Source organism: Alexandromys fortis, unplaced genomic scaffold (assembly GCF_014885135.2).
Source record: "Alexandromys fortis isolate MF-2015 unplaced genomic scaffold, M_Fortis_MF-2015_v1.1 scaffold_113, whole genome shotgun sequence".
NCBI lineage: Eukaryota > Metazoa > Chordata > Mammalia > Rodentia > Cricetidae > Alexandromys > Alexandromys fortis.
Window position 1 is genome coordinate 1,865,558 of NW_026067988.1, and position 11,208 is coordinate 1,876,765.

General features: G+C 35.0%; 1 long non-coding RNA gene across 6 annotated transcripts in view; it reads right to left on the minus strand.

Annotated features, from left to right (window-relative positions):
* Window positions 1-1,028, minus strand: part of LOC126511993 (uncharacterized) — a 1,200,080-nt gene extending 1,199,052 nt beyond the window's left edge. For all 6 annotated transcript variants that reach the window (XR_007594860.1, XR_007594861.1, XR_007594863.1 and 3 more), the window contains exon 1: window positions 905-1,028. This is a non-coding gene — a long non-coding RNA (uncharacterized lncRNA). The remainder of the gene's footprint in view (window positions 1-904) is intronic.
* Window positions 1,029-11,208: the final 10,180 nt, after the last annotated feature.

Consider the following 11,208-nt stretch of genomic DNA (forward strand, 5'->3'; position numbering starts at 1 on the left):
TTAATGAAGCAGTAAATATGTCATGAAAACAAATTTGTCCAATGTACTCACACAAAACAACATAGATGAGACTTGGCAGGGTAGGGCCAAGGACAGGCCCTTATGCAAAAAACAGATGTGATGAGAGTAATACTTGAGAAGAAAGGAAGAGGGAACAGTTATGTAGTTATACTACATAAACTAGTATAACAGTGTACTCTGAATATCTGATTAACTGCTGAACTTCAAACCCAGCTTCACCTGACAAATATTGAGAATTGAAAAACAGCTCCCTGCTTAGAGACAAAATTTGAATGCAATTCAGGTGTCTAAAGTTATTGAAAATACATGAAGTGTAGAAGGCAGACACCATCTCTAACTGAAGGTTGGGGAACGTCTCTGACTTTGTCAAAGAGAGATCAGGATTCATAAGAAAGCCTTAATAACTACAATTGGTTTTCCAGTTGCTAGGTTCCAGGTTTCTGGGCATTGAAAGGAATCTTTGGTAGTTGTGGTGGCAGCAGCACCTTTTCATACCCTAGAATCATACTAGAGGGACACATTTCAGATAACTTTTAGCACAACGGGTTATTTTATTATTTTATTTTATTCTGACCTCATTTAACCTTCCCTCCATCTTCCTGAGTCCCTCCTCCTCACCTCCCGTTTCCCCAGGTTCACTTCTCCCTTTCCCTTCAGAAAAGAAAAGTTTATGTTTATATCCCAGGGATATCAATTAAAGCCAGCATACAAGTTACAATAAGACTGGTCACAACCTCCATATCAAGGCTGGTGTCACAAAACTTTTGGAAGAATAGGATCCCAAGCACTGGCAAAGGAATCAGAAACACACTGTATTTTCACTGTTAGGAGTCCCACAAGAGCACCAAGGTACACCACCATAGCTTATATGTGAAGGACTCACCTCAGACCCACGCAGTCTCTGTACGTCGATTCACGGCTTAGTTCATTGTGTATTTCATGTTCTTGAGGTGTCCCTGACTCCTCTGACTCCTTTAATCCTTCCAATTCCCTTTCTGCTGTGTTCTGTGAACTTGGTCTAATGTTTGTCCGTGAGTCTCTGCATTTGCTTGCATTGGTTGCTCAATGAAGCTTCTCTGATGACGATTGGACTAGACCCAATCTAGGAGAATTTTTTTTTTTCCAGGCTGTTTGTTTCTATCCTGAGTGTCTGAGCTGCACTGCCTCTGGTTCCAGACAGTATCAAGCTTGGGCTCCCTCTCATGGTACTGTGCCGAAGTTACTCCAGCAGTCTTGTAGACAGGATTAGATACTTAGTGCTTAAGATTAAACTCAGTTGTTTAACTAAGTAAAAAGGTTTGCATTTTCTACACTCAAACTTAGGCTTAAATTTTGACTGGAATTTTAACAATAATGAATGAAGGAGACAAGGAAATGCGAAAGGAGACTGCTCAAAAAATTGGAAAGGGGATCAATTTAGTTCACCGTTGATTACAACATCGACAAAATCTTAACTGTCTGTCATTTTCACGTTTGTAAATTATGCCTATAACAGTTATAAATTTGTATCAATTAGAGTAATTAATTCAGTAGCCTACTACATACTCCACATACAGACACAGTCAAGGTAATAATGTCAATATATTTCAAATGCTTTGTGTTTTGTCCTCTCCCAATACACATGTTATATGGCAACAGCTAGTATAACATCAGTAAATTAATATAAAACTTGAGAAATAATATCTCTTCTTTACCTATCTTTAAAAAAATCTGTAACTCAGAAATGTTTTGATATAATTAATTTGATAATTTTTAAAGAATGAAAAAAAACATGCTTCACTAAAACTTTGATTTGCTACTCTTTAATGTTGGAAAGAAATGCAGGTTTGTTTACTGGAAATGCGTGACTGCTCTTGATTCTCCAACTCCACTCATTTTCCAGCAGTTTAGAGGTCTCACTTTGCCTCAATGCCAAATGCACTTCGAGTCCATTCGACCACAGGCAAGTCACTCTGGCTGATGATCTAGTGTACTGCTAAGGATAAATCTGTCACTTCATTTTGCTTCTCACTGTTGCTACTATTTCTAATTTCCCTTAATGACTAGAGTACTTTCACGTACCCTTAACATTCTGTTAGCCTGCCCAAACTTCTCAAGTTCCATTTCCTTTGGAGAGCATCTTCCCTTATTTTAATTTAATTCTTTATCATTTGTGCGTGCTAACATGAATGGCTACCACTGTCGATGAAGCTTTTTTAGTCCATTTGATAACTTTTCAAGTGATACTCTCAGAATAGATGTCCTGGGAAACGTCCCTGATCTCTAATATTTTGTATTACCAACTAAGGCCAAATATGTTCAGAAACTATTAGGAATGACATAGTCGCGCATCTCTAAACTCTAACATGAATTCTTTTGCTTTCTCCATAGACACAGACTCTAACTGCATCTCCCTTGCCTTTAGTTAACTCAAAGTGCCATCAGTAGAATATTTCATAGAAACTAGTACCCATGTGCTAGTTTTATTCCAATAAACAAAAAAGAAATTAATGTAACTTCACTCATAAATAATCACTGTTGTCAGTGGAAAGGACTATTATTTATAAGTTTTGATCATTAGGTTTTATTAGTTAATACCACAAATTCATTTTTTTATGAGAATTGTACAACTGAAATTTTATCTGACAAAATAAATTACACTCTCAACACAACTCTGTCATTAATCAGTGTACTGTACACACTTAGGGTTTTAACAAAAAGTGAATTATGTTAAGTGTCTATGAAAAGAAATTGTGATTGAAAGTAAGAAAATATGAATCTTTTTAATAAAATCAAACAGTATGGGTACTATAACATATTCATTACCTATAGACTCAATCTTTGCTCCTTCCTATACTCACATACTTCTGAACTTAAAAATTCACATATATAATTGCTATCTACAATTAAAATACAACTATTTTGAGTTTTTGTTTAAGTGACATAAAATTAAAATGTTGTTTTTGTCAACAAAAACCTCCAGATTATTTATAGTTTGGCTAATCCATGCTGTTCCATTTTTATAGTTGAAAATTATCTGCAATATATTTCATAAATGTGATAATTAGTTAAAATAAAAATAAATATTTTCTATACTTATAAGCATAATTTTGATATTTATAATCTGGATATTTATGATTGCACATCTGTCTAAAACTCAATGTGCTATTTACGTTAACCATAACGAATTGAAAAAGTGAGCAAGAATTTTTGTTAAACTCTAAAAATAAAAAGTAAGAATGTTTAAAAACAAATACTATTTCCACACTTTTTATTAGACATTTGAAAGTGGCATTACATCAACATATTTATGACTTTTTTCTCAAATACAACCCACTGAGAAATCCAATGACCTCTACAAATAGTCAAGCTTAATATCTTAATTATTTCTTATCAAATAAAATGCCTTCACCTAATATTTGCAAACCTGCTTATAATGAATAGTCAACCTGACTTTATAAATAGTTAACCCAGGGGAAAAATATAACATGACACATTTCTCCTAAGTTTCTCTCTTTTGTAAATAACTGTTTTGTTCCCTCAAAGAACACAATGAGATGATACAAATCTTTGAAGAGGAATATCAAGTATTTTTAAAGATAAAATAAATAAATTTTGCATAATTTAGCATCTCAGAAAAGGAAAACACTTAAGCCACATTGTCATTACTGGAAACCTTCCCAAGCCCTCCCACCTGAGGAATATCTGAAAGGATCTTCATGATTAGTAATAATAGCCCACTCCTCTTGTAGAATCTTCTCAGTGTTTCTAAAGGTGTTTACAAAAATTTGATTTTAATTTTCAAGTTAAGACTTCCCTTGCTGTTTTTTCTGGTTAAACACAAACTCCCCTCTTAGCTACTCAGTGTGTGTTTCCTCCTTCTCACATCAAGGAACTCTTCTTGTGTGTTTAGCCTGTCCTTATAATAAAGTCTAGCAGTGTATGGTAATTCCTTACAGTCCTTTGGTCATTTATGTATAGTGCTTGGTGTTATTAACTTATATAATTCTACTTACATCTTTAGACTCAGTTCATATTTTTTTTTCAAATGAGAAAAGACAAAAACAAAAAACAATACAAACAAACAAACAAACAAACAAAAAAAACAAGCTCCACATGTGTCAGGCTGCCAAGACATTCTCCATGGTGTTCTAATACCTACCCCTTCAGAAATTGTTTTCAATTTCTTTTTTAAATTTAATGTAATTCATTTTACCCTTTGATTTCCTCTATGCAAAGCATATACCCTTCTCTATTCTTAATCAAATCTATAGCTTTCAGAATACTTAACCACAGAAGACTCCTGACAACATGGGATGAGAAATGAATGGCTACAATGAGAGATTCATTATTTCTCCATTTATACATCAACACAATGTTTGACACATAGTAGACAGTCAGTGCAGATATTTTCAGTGATTCAAGCAATTGAGTTTGGATACCATAAAACTGTGTTTTTGGCTTTTGCCCACTAGATCCATTTACTCCGGAGAGATAAAGCCATGGATATGAATAAAAGCACAAGGAAATTTTTATCTTGATAAGTTAACCAAAATATAAAATCAAGCTAAAAAGTATAACGAATTTTTTTGTGGGGTGTGGGGTGGGGTGGGGGAATGAAGTTCAGATGCCAGCAATTGAACAAAAGCCCCAGTGTCAGACTAGTCTATCTTTTTGTTGTTCTTATTCAGAGAAATCCTTGAGGTTTTTGGATATAACAATTGTTGTTTATCAAAAGTACATGACAAACCCTAGTGTTGTGGAAACCACATCCAGCAGTCACAGTACACAGAGAAATCAAGTTGCTCCTGATCTGGAAGCTTCCTCCATCTTGGCTAGTCCTCAAAGTGTCAAAAGTTCTCGTACTGGGCCAGAATTTTCATCAATAGTCTTAAATTCCTCTAAAATATGTGTACAAGAATGAGCTAGTAAGAAGTCTCTTAAAGGGCTAAAAACTCTTTATCCTTGAAATTGAAACCAGCTTCTCAGGAAATAATTCATGCCTGGTATTAGAAATCCGTTCAACCCAGAAGATGAGGTGAGACACTAACTTCTGGCCGTGGCTTCTCTGTGTACTCTAGAACTCACAGCAGCTTTGAATGTGTTTTATATAATTACAGAGTTTTGGTCTACCAATATCCTACCATGAGAAGAAGAGGGACCTACGGGACAGCATGCCACTCTAAGAATTTATATTCAGTTAATGGTCGAGGGTGAGGGATGAACAAAATCTGACCCATGTTCCAAAATAACAACCCTAAATAAACTCATTAGCTTTCCTCCTCCGTCCACCAAAAATGGAACACCAAAATACAGAAACATACAAGTTAAGAAGAGGAGGGAAGCAGTATTTATCCCTAGTGCATGAACTGGCTTTTGGAGCCTAATCCCTATAAATACCTTCCACAGCCTACATAAAGGGAGGAGGGTCTTGTTCCTGCTTCAAGTGATCTGACAGACTTTGTTGTCTCCCAATGGGAGTCTTCACCCTCTCTGAAGAATGGATTGGGTACTATGGGGGGGTGGGGTGGAAACAGCAGGAGGAGGGAAGGGATCAGAAACTGGTATTAGTATGTAAAATAAAAGCAAAATAAAAAATAAAATAAAAAGGAGACTACTGGGAATGGGACAAGAAAGGTAAGAGTAAAGGTATAATAAAAATATATTATTTGGATGTATAGAAAATGTCAGAATGAAGCCCATTGTTATAAATTATCAAATTATATTAATTGAATATTTTTAAAATAAAAATATATGAATAAAAGAACTGAAATTTGTAAGTCTTGGGAGTTCATGTGGTAAATCACTTTCTAGTTTCTGAAATATTTACTGATATGAAGTTTGACTTAACTCATTTACAGATTTTCTGAGAAATTTTATTTATTATTTTATTCACTTATTTATTTTCAAGACAGGACTTCTCTGGCTGTCTGGATACTCACTTTTTAGACCAGGCTGATCTGGAACTCAGAGGTCTGCTTGCCTCTGCCTTTCAAATGTTTGGAGAAAGTCATCTTTTAAAAACTGGGATGATGCTAAACCAGGTTCACATATAAGTGTTTTTATATTAGCATGGTTTGCATTTATCACATGCAAACTTAAAAAAAAAAAAACAGGAAAATGCTCAGAGAATACTTTTCTCAACAATCTATTTGCTGAATACATGTTTCAAAGTTGCTATTAAATTTGGGTTATAAAATTTAACACTCACACAGGATACAATGCTGCATGTCTACAATCCTAGGAGTCAGCTCATTAAAGTGGGAGAATATTTAGTTCATGGTTAACCTGCACTTTACAACTAATTAGTGACTCACTAACAACAGAAAGCTAATAAATAAATATGAAAAATGTATAAAGTATCTAAGCAACCAAAGGACATTTTTCTTTTTTGTTGTTTTTATAGTTTCTCATTTTGCTTTTTGGTATGTTTTAGAGAGGGTGGAGGGAGAAAGAGAGAGAATATAGAATTTGGTGATTAGGCATCTGGAAGAGTTGGGAGAGGAGAGACCATGCTCAGACAATATGGTATGAAAAAAAAAAACATTTATTTTCAATAAAAAAGAGGGAGAGAAAAGAACACAGATAGAGAAGACAAGTAAATATACCATGATATCAGGTAAGTTTTGCCTGGACATAGGTGTGAGGAAAACTACTCATGGTGACCTGGTATTAGCTGGAGGAAGCTGTGCAGAGTGAAAGGGATTTCAATTGAACCATCTCACTCAAGGAACCAAAGTCAGATATAAAGTGTAACAGAGCACTGAATGCAATTGCGCTATTTTATTGTTTAATATGACATCAGAATGAATAGACCATCAGGTAATACAAAGCACTCAGTAGGCATAGTTTTTTCTTTTGTTTTGTTTTTTTGAGTTGGCTTCCTTTTAAGCTTTTATTTTATTTTATCTTTTGAGATTATATACAATATAATACAAAATATAATTACAACATTTCTTCCTCTAAATATTCCCTTATGCTATTTCTTGCTATCTTTCAAATTAATGGCCTCTTCCTTCTTTGGTTGTCATTAAATTTGTTTATGCACATCTATATGCATGTGTATGAATTAATATATTTGTAAATATATCCTGCTAGGTCTATATAATGCTACTTGTATGTATGTTTTCAGGGCTGACAATTTGGTGTTAGATAATCAATATTGTGCCCTTCCCTGGGGAATATTTTCTTTCATTCTTGGGTGCCTTTAGTTCTTTGTGGAAGTTTGAGGACTTGTGGGATTTTGTTGTCTACTTTGGCCTGCTCACTGGTATTGTCTCTGTTCAGCTCGTGTTTGGACAATTGTGTTGTTGAAACTTTATGGAAATACATTCATACCTTACTAAGAGTCGCAATTTCAATGTAAGCTCCCTGGTTCTCTGGCTCTTAAAACTGTTCCATCCCCTTTTTCACAATGTTTCCTGAGCCTTAGATTTTTGTAAATGTATCCACTGTGACTGGAGTCTACAACTCTGTATTTTGATTCATTGGGCTTTCCTGTAATGGTCTCCATCTGTTCCATTGAGAAGTCTCCTCTAAAAGAGCCATACTGAAAGGATTACCATTTCAGATCTTAAGGTATATCATAGAGCCATATTAAAAAAAATGGAACTAGCACAAAACAAGACATGCACATATAATGTACTGATGTAAACATAAATGTGGTGACACCCCAAATTCATGCAAGACATGATGCAGCCAGATTAGAATAGGTGAAAAGATACTAAGAGATAAGGTGAAAGAACAAAATTTATAGAGATGAGAACTTTGTGAATCTAAAATAATTAATAATATGCCCCTTTTGTAAAATAGTTTAGTTAGAAAAAGTACATGGAGATGAATAAACAATTAATATGTTAAAATATAATACAATTACATTCTTCATGGTCAAAAATATTCCTATATGTCAAAAGAAATTTAAAGAAGTAAAAAAAATGAAACAGTAGATAAAAAGGGATTTAATTTCAAGTGTTAAAAAAACAATAAAATATCTTTTTTTCTTTCTTTTTTTATATTCTTTTTTTTTTATTTTATTGAGAATAAGAAAAAAAAAGTATCCGCCTCCTCCCAGCCTCCCATTTCCCTCCCCCACCCCCCACTCTTCTTCCCCTCCCCCCTCTCTTCTCCCCCTCCCCCCACTCCTCTCCCCCTCCCTCTCCTATCCAAAGAGCAGTCATGGTTCCCTGCCCTGTGGAAAGTCCAAGGTCCTCCCCCCTCCGTCCATGTCTAGGAAGGTGAACATCCAAACTGGATAGGCTCCCAAAAAGCCAGAACATGAAGTAGGATCAAAACCCCTTGCCATTGACCTTGGCTTCTCATCAGTCCTCATTGTTCGCCATGATAAGAGAGTCCGGTTTTATCCCATGCTGTTTCAGTCACAGTCCAGCTGGCTTTGGTGAACTCCCAATAGATCAGCCCCACTGTCTCAGTGGGTGGGTGCACCCTAAAGTAATTATGAGCAGAACATATTTGTTTAGGGCCTTGGCACATGAATTGTACAACTGGATGCCATGATAAATGTAATAATTTTATGAGGGAAGTGGAGTGATGTAAAGTTGAAAATCGGTTGCCCAGAAAAATGATAGGATTTGATGATAATAATAATGGGCTTGGGTGTTCATTGAATGACTGACACTCTCAATAAGGAGCTATAAATGATTAAACATGGAGATAGGATGCAAGGGAGCCAGGTGTTGAAGTCATCAAGGAGAGTGTATTGATCATTTGGACAAAATTCAAAGTGATATGGCACGGTTTCAAATAAAGGTGGTAACTAAGCACAAAGTGGGAGAGCTCATTTCAGGTGGAGACATCAGCCAATCAATAGTTCAGAATATTCTCCAGTAGATGCATCTCACCCTTCAAATCAAAGATTTGTTTGATTCAAGTTTGCGTTGTTTTGTGTCTCTCTCTAACATTTTTGACTTATTTTTCTCCTGTTCTGTCCTGTTCTGTTACAAGTGGAAACTTTGCAGATTGTCCGCTTTAAAAAGGGAGTTTACCGTAGTAACTGGATCTATTGTTGTGGCTATTTTGTGCATAAGTTCAAGGTTTCGCTTTGCCTCCTCTTTCACAGTGAAACTGCCAGTAGCAGCCCTGTCCTTGTGACCTAACCACAAGAAAATCTGGGCTACCACATGTCTAATAGGCACTCTGTTTCTTATTTTATATAGTCTGCCCTGCCACTGGCTCTGACTCTTATGAAGGAAGTCTCTATCGTCAGAGAGACATTAAATCTGTTGAGATGTCAATCTGATAGCATCCATTTTCCATAGAATGATAAGAAGATGAACATCCTCAAAATGTGTATAGTAAGACTGACTTTTGAAAATCTCCAAAAGAAAGGAACTTTAGAAACTCTTCAGAATATTTATACTCAGCATGCTTTGGTCAGCTTACCTTTCCGTAGAAAGCTTTGTCTTCTCTTTATTTTTTACTCAGTGGTTTCATCATAGCTTTAGTGCCTAAGAAAGTTTTCTGGACACCATTTAATTATTATATTGACACAAGTGAAGAATTCTTAAGTGTAAATGGTATCCTCATTAAAATGGTTCAGCTTAGAAGGTAGAAATGCAATGCATGCAGTAGAAACTGTAGTTCACCTCTTGATTTTGAATCTTTCCCATATTAGAATATGGAGTAAGACTTCTTATCAGTATGCTGAGCAGTTATCCACATAATCATCAGACAAACATCTGATACTTTATAAGGCACCACTATAATATTATGTAGGTAGGGTATAGTATGGGAATTTTTTATTTATAATATTTTATCTTGGTTGAAAATTAAATTATTAGTCTATTATATGAGCCTTTCTTGCAAATACTGCAAAGATACAACTTCCTTATATTGTATACAGATAAATTAAAATATAGTGATCACTGATTGATATGGAGCCATCTTCACAATATGATTAAAGATGAAATGGCCAGACACCCTTACATGTTATTTAATAAAGCATACTATGGTATTTAAAATATCCCTTTATACTTAAAATTTTGAATCATTCTCATAACTATAATATGAGAACATAATAAGAGCATAGGCATGTATTATCTTATCTTCCTGAAATATATTCATTAATGAGAGGAATTTGCTTTCTTCTCATTAGAAAATTCCTCTTCATTGACTTTTGGCTGAACTCTATTATGGGTTTCAAAGGGCGAGAATGATTGTCAATGCTTGCTCCATTTGAGACTAATGTGTTGATGTGTAGATGTCACGGTGCTGTCAGGAAGGCCTAATTCCCACCTTGATGTTTGGCCATCCTAGATAATGCCTTAAGTTGTTTTACATAGGAATAGAAACTAGAGAGCAGAAACCTGTCAAGCATCTGTCCATAGATTAAAATCTCTGATGGTTACCTTCTGTTCAGGATGAGCGAACCAAGTTGTCCCAGAACATAGAAGTAGAGGCAAGAGCACATAAAGTGTTAAATTCAGGTGGCATGCTTGACGGTCACCTTTAGTATTACTGCTCCAGACACGTGAGCCTCAGTCAATACAGTGAACGAAATGACTCTACCTATCTGCCCTCATTTCCTGGCTTTCTTCCTCATTTAATTTGATCAGTACAGCTAATTAAGTGCATCTGAGACACTGTAGTAACTAGCCAGACCCTGTTTGAATTGTTTAATCAATAAAGCAAATATGACTTCTACAAACTATATTAGTTTTGCTTTTCTCTCTAAGAAAAGCCTATGTGTTTTGCTTTTCTCTTCTAAGGAAAAACTATGTAGATGTTCAAGTGGAGATTTAAAATGTAGTAATGGTGAACAATGCCATGCATTTGTTCTTTTCTTCTTATATGATATATATGAAAGTAAATACCATGTTTATCATAATTCACAGTGCTGACTAAATAAAAATCTAATCAAAAGTTACTCTACCCTCTTATTATTATACTCCTTTTCTAAGAGAATCAAATTTTAGAATGTGAACTAATCACTTTATATAAATAGATACTAGATTGGATGAGTCTCCATTCACCTCATTTTTTTTTTATTTTAAGGATAGCAATCAGCGTAACATTGGGTTAACCTGCCTTTCTTCTTCCCTGATTCCTCAATAGGATAAGACAAGTACATTATCAAGTTGATAACATCTGTACCATAAATTCAGCAAATGTAGTTACCATCATCCATCTTGTCTCTTTGGCATTGGTCTTTGCATCGAAAGTACGTTCTGCTCTGTTCTGGACTCTTTCTTA